The 6,458-nt window shown below is 35.9% G+C and overlaps 1 non-coding gene across 1 annotated transcript; it reads right to left on the bottom strand.

Annotated features, from left to right (window-relative positions):
- Window positions 1-809: 809 nt before the first annotated feature.
- LOC126009709 (U6 spliceosomal RNA) lies at window positions 810-916 on the bottom strand. The gene has a single exon (XR_007495925.1). It is a non-coding gene; the product is annotated as a U6 spliceosomal RNA (small nuclear RNA).
- Between the last annotated feature and the right edge of the window lie 5,542 nt (window positions 917-6,458).

Here is a 6,458-nt window from a genome sequence, read left to right as displayed (position 1 = left end):
AGTATGTGATCCATATGCTCTTGGACTACTTCAGAACTATGGAATCTCTTCTTCAGTTCTATTACTTTTTTCCCAAAAAGTTCATGGCCATGGCCCCTCTACCTATATGCTTGCAACAGTCTGATTCTACTGCTACTTAAAAGCCTAGCAAATGATAGAAAGAGTAATGGGTTGAGTTTGTTTGTTTTACTTTATTTAAATACCGTGGTTTACAAGGTTATTGATAAAACAGTTGTTTTTTTTCCACAAACAAAGTTGTTCAAAATTGAGTTTCAGTCATATTGTGTACAACACCCTTCACCAGTGCACATTTCCTACCACCAATATTCTCAGCTTCCATCCTGCCCTCTCCCTGCCTGCCCATGTAGCAGATGTTTTCTCTACACTCTCTCTTTTTATCTCCCTCTCTAGATCTCTTCATTTAATTTTTTAAACATAGTAGTTTTTAGTACAGTTACTGAAGGGGTATCATGCATATCACTTTATCTCCATCAGCAGTCTTTTTAGTTCATGTCCAGAATGATAATTTCCAACTATCATAGCCATAGTGGTCTCTTCTCTGACCTAACTGTACTATTGTGACAAACTTCCTACCATCGACTGAGCCTTTTGGCCTTCATCTCTATTGTCTGAATATTATTACCATACTATATTTTGTTTATATTCCACATATGAATGTGATAATTTCATATCTACCTTTCAGTCTCTGACTCATCTTGCTCAGTATAATACTCTCCATATCCATCCATGTATAAGCAAATTTCATGACTTCATTTTTTCTAACAGTTGTGTAGTATTCCATTGTATAGATATACCACTGTTTCTTCACAAATTTGCATGTCATCCTTGCACAGGGGCCATGCTAATCGTCTCTATAACATTCCAATTTTAGTATATGTGCTGCTGAAGTGAGCACACCACTGTTTCTTTATATATAAGGATATATATATATATACATACATACATACACACACTCATATGTTCTCAACACTTGGTGTTGCCAGATATTGACTATTGTAAATAGTATAAACATAAGCATATCGTGTATATTCCTAGGATTGATACTGATATTCAGTTATAGGGAAGCACATTTTCTGTTTTTTTTAAACATATTCATATTGTTGAAAGTTTTATTGGCAATAACTGTGCAGGTTGGAAAACGATGTATTTATGTCTTCAAAGCAGCCATCTTATCTGCACTACCACTCACTGATTTTTATTTTGTTTTGGTTTTGGTTTTTGGGCCACACCCAGTGACACTCAGGGATTACTCCTGGCTATGTGCTCAGAAATTGCTCCTGGCTTGGGGGACTATCTGGGACTCTGGGAGATGGAACTGAGGTTCATCCTGGGTCAACCATGTACAAAGCAAACACCCTATCAGTGCGCTATCACTCTGGCCCTACCACATACATATTTTTATGGAAGAAATGGTGGGCTTCAGACCAGTGGGTGCCAAGGACAATAAAACTCCTGCAATGGCTGCTTCTCTAAGGCATACTTCATCTATTCTGCAATTCTAAGCAAAGTGAAACCTTTAGCTTTTGGGAAAGAATAAACTAATAATAAACTAATAATAATAATGATAATAATAAGCTATTATCATTGTTTTTAGGCTTAGAGGAAAGGACAGTAGCCCATGACAAATATTGGCCTTTGACCCACCCAATTTTTATAAGAAAGCATGCTAAAGAAGAAACTAGTTTATGTCTAAATGGCAGTATCCTTTGGAGAGAAAGAACAGCATTACTGAACAGATAGCACTTAAAGTAAGACAGGAAGCTCAAGTGGAAAATCGCCATTGACAGAAATGATAGCATATCCAATGGCTCAAAGTCAAAAAGATCTTGGTTTGTTGCGGGGGACGAGAGTGAAAGCTAATCTAATAGAATCATAGAACAGCGGGAGAGAGCTTTGTCAGAGGCAAGCAGAGTCAGTATTAATATAAAAAAGTTGACTTAAATACTAGTTTATTTAAGCAGTATTGTTCACTTTAGCATGTTTCTGCTTTGAGGCCATGCGGCACCTCACATGAAACATTTTAAAATATTATCCAAGTTGGATTACTGTTCATATTCATTCTTGGTTTCCATTTGTTCCCTTTCTCTACCTTTACTTTCAGTTCTTCTTTTACCAAATATTTTCTTTTTTTTAATTTTTATTTTTTATTTTTAATTATGAGAACAAAGATGCAAATAAAGAGGACAAGGTAAAGCTACAGTGGAAGGACAATCACCTATAACATAATTCTCAGAAGTCCCCTTGCTGATATCTTAACTTTGAACTTTCAGCCAAAGAACATTAAGATAAATAAAACAGAATCCATGTACAATTATTTTGTCCCTCAAGTCCCCAGATTGTAACACATTATAATATTTCTTAACAGCACACAAGGCAATCTAAAGCCATAAAACTTACGTAACTCCTTAAATATTAGAGGCATAGTATTTTTTACATTTCCATGTACATGCATATTAGCTTAAGTTAACCTCAAATTTTAAGTGTTTTTTTAAGGATTACAGTCAAAGGAGCACAGTAAAAACGGTGTTAGAGTGGCAATTGTTGTTTGCATAGGCCCACCACAATATGAGGGGCATGGAAAGGAATAACCTTGGCCTAAATACAAAGAGACCCTACCCATGAAGTTTCCTGGCATAAGACCAACTCTAGGCTCCAGGCAAGTTAGATCGTCCAATCCAAGACATTGTCCGTAGTGCCAACACACTTTTCACACAGCCTTGTTGTTGGTATCATGTTTCTGTATTAAAGATCCTGGTATCTGCATATCCTACATTGAAGCCAGGAAGTGGAGCGTCCTCTCATTTCACCTCACCATTAAAGGGCAATGCAGTACCAAATATTTTCAACCTCCTCTATCAGTTCTATTTCCCCATCCCTTTCCTCAAAATGCTTTCCAAGTTTTGGCCACAGAGCCAATATTCAAACATATTTGAAGTCTCTTAAGAATAAAGGAAGTTCTTACCTCCCTGATATACAGTCCTTGAAAGTTAAATGAAAATAGCCATTAAATGAACACAGTCAATGAACTCTTCCTATAGTTAAAGTGGTATAATGCATTATTGAATCGTTTTGGACACAAGGTGCCCAGTTTTGAAAGAAGAGAGAATATTTTCTAGATCATCAGAATTAATGAACACATGGCCATGCAAAACTTGTTCCTGATACAGTTTACTCCCATATGTATACTTGCTTCAATTGTCTTTGACATTGAGAGAACATTCCTATTACAGGGACCTAAACAGAATGTATGTAGAATGGTTATGAAAGCAGATACAAGAATGACTGTCACTGAAAAGCTCAGCTTGTTCTTAATTTGTTCTTCTTATTCCTCAAAACCTAGTAATAAGAAACATCTTCCATGTTATCCTTCTCTAAAAACCCAAGCATTTATTTTGTTTAAGCTTGTAGATATGATAAAGTCTACCTCAGTGGATAAGCCCAGGAGGGGTTTTAATGCTCATTCTGGGACCTGTCGGCCTGCAACCTACTCTTTCTGTCTTCCTCTTTCCCTAAAACATCCCTCTTGTGCTTGTGCAGAGAAGATGACTGCTTTAAAGATATGAGTCTATGACTGTCTGACTTGCTGGTTTGTTCCCAATAATGCTCTTCCTCCACTCACCACCATCTCTAGTTTTGAACGTCTATTAGCAATGCAAGTGGGCTTTTAAACTTATACTGTCCAGTTGGGAATTTGTGGCAAGCATATGCGATTATATAATAATATAATGATATATAATATATCAAAATAAGATTCTGTTCTTATCATCACATATCACTGTTTTCTATTATAGAGTCTAACATAGGATTTTAATTAATTAACTAATTAATTAATTATTTTAGTTTTGGGCCACACCTGGTGGCGCTCGGGGGTTACTCTTGGCTCTGTGCTCAGAAATCACTCCTGGTAGGTTTGGGAGACCATATGTGATGTAGGGGATAGAACCTGGATCTGTTCTGGGTAAAGTAAACACCCTACCACTGTGCTATCTCTCCAGCCCCTGTAGGACTTTTTAAACAAAGACTAAACTCATATGCAATCACTTCTTAATTCAAAAGTCAATACACAAAATCAGCAAAAGTAAATCAGCTCTGTTGAAAACAGGGGAAAGTTTGACGACCAATGTCTTGGCCACAGCTAATTGTTGCTATTACCTTACCAGAATCGCTGAAGGAAATTAGCCTGAAACTAGAGTTGGGAAAAATATGTTTATCTACTGTGAGGTACAAAGGAAATTTTTTCCCACTTCTCAAGGTTGTTTAAAGAAAAGTAAGAGATGAAAAAGTATCAGACAGGTGAGAGAAAAAAGTAAGAAGTTTACTTGTCTGTAAACCTTCTATGTACATAAGAGCAATTCAGAAAAAGCACTAACAAACCCACATGGCTTAATTTATTTCTTTTTATTTTATTACACTATGATTTACCATCACATAGTGTGCCAGGAATTCAACAACAAACCCAGCAACACTGTGACCTTTCCTCCATCATTGTCCCCAGTTCTCATCCAACTCACCCTTAGCAAACAAAACAAATTCATTTCATATTACCTATTATGTCACACAAATAAATGAAATAATCAAAAAATAGATCTATAAGGTCAATTTGTGATCATTGTTTTATCTCACTATAGTGTTATTGAAATCATTGCGGGTTCACTGGGCTGCTTATTTCTAGACAAAACTTTTTTCACATTGATTTAAAAGCCATGTAAGCACTTTTTATGAAAAGAGATGAGTAGAAAAAAAGGTAAGCCAATTAGTGAGGTTATTAGGGAAATAAAGCAAAGGTATGTATATTGAAATTCTCTATTCTCCAAATAAAGGGAAGGAGACTGAATATTTCGAATCTAGGTTTACTAGTTTTAATGTTCACAGTTTACATAATTCATTCAGTCTTCTGAAATTCCTTCCATCAGATGAATCTCTTGGTAAAAAGATTAATTTCGGGGTGTCAAATTTTCATATACTCTATAGAAACCCCAAACAATCCCTATAAGAAACTCTTAGACATGCTCATAAATGGACACATTTTGCCAAATGATCAAAAGAGAATTCACCTTTTGCCATGTAAACAAATTAAAAACGCACAAACTAACATTTACAGGGGTGAGGATGGGCCTCCTACACAAGGGAATTTAGAATATACTCAGATACAATTGATATTACCTTGTGCTTATGAAAGGTGAAAATAAAATGTTCTGAGATCTGTACAAGAGAGGGTCCTAGGTCGGAGTGGTACTCAATGGTAACACAGTGGTAGGGTGCTTACCTTGCAGGTGGCTGATCCAGGAAGAATGCGGATTTGATCCTCAACTTCCCATATGTTTTTCCAAGCCTGTCTGGAGTGATTTCTGAGCACAGAACCAGGTAACCCCTGAGCACCATTGGGTGTAGCAACCCTAAATAACAAACACAAAACCACAAGTGAGGGTCCTAGAAAGACAGCAAATCTATTGTCCTACAATACACTGTACATTTCAGGAAGAATATTCATTTGTCACTAATCTTTGGATCAAAAAATATCCTCCTAGAAGTTATAAAATTCAAATCATAACTTTGTTTCCTATTTTAGGATAGGATTGAAACTAAATATCTTTATTTTTTGTTAAGTCATGTATTTTGGGACAGACTAATGAGTCCAGGTCTATGGTCCTCCTCTGCACAGCTTTAACATTCCAACAAAGTTTCTAGAGAAATACAGGTATGTCCTTAATGGTTTCAACAAAGGAAGAATTCATAAAACCCTAAATCAAAACATGGAGCTTTAGTTCAAGCATGAACAACAAGCAACAGTGTCGTCTAGATCTGGTATAATGACAACAAACACACATGTGATAAGGCTTAAAAACATTTTAACATATAGAGACATATAAATGTTAAGTGTATAAAAGGTGTGTGTATATGTGTGTCAGGGGTTCATATACACTGCCATACCTTATCCTTGTCCCATCTCTCTGGCTTCTCTACTCTCCTTAAGGGACACAAGATTGACTGATAACTTAATGGGCACAATATATAGCTCAATATTTTATTTGATGTTAGCAATCTCTATTAATTAAAAATCTATGTTTTATTCCCCAAACCACATTTTATCACTGAACACAGAGTCAGGAGTAATACCAACTCACCAGGAGGTGGTGGCTTTGATAAGAAAAATAACACTACTACAGTTTTCCATTTTATAGATTACTGAAACCTCACTTTTTGTTTATTTTGGCGTCTTAATCTGGCAAGATTTAGGTGCTACTTTCAACACAGTTCTCAGAGTTTTGTGGTATTGGTATTCAGGGATCAGGGGATGCTATGAATTGAATCTTACACTCTTTCATGTATAGCATGTTTCATAGACCATTGATCTGTCTTCTCTGCCCCTCACAATTTCATAAAATAATAAAGTTATTCGATTTTATTCTATCTTCTAGAATTATTCTATTATTGTA

This window comes from Suncus etruscus, chromosome 5 (assembly GCF_024139225.1).
Source record: "Suncus etruscus isolate mSunEtr1 chromosome 5, mSunEtr1.pri.cur, whole genome shotgun sequence".
Lineage (NCBI taxonomy): Eukaryota > Metazoa > Chordata > Mammalia > Eulipotyphla > Soricidae > Suncus > Suncus etruscus.
This window is presented reverse-complemented; position numbering and strand designations above follow the sequence as displayed.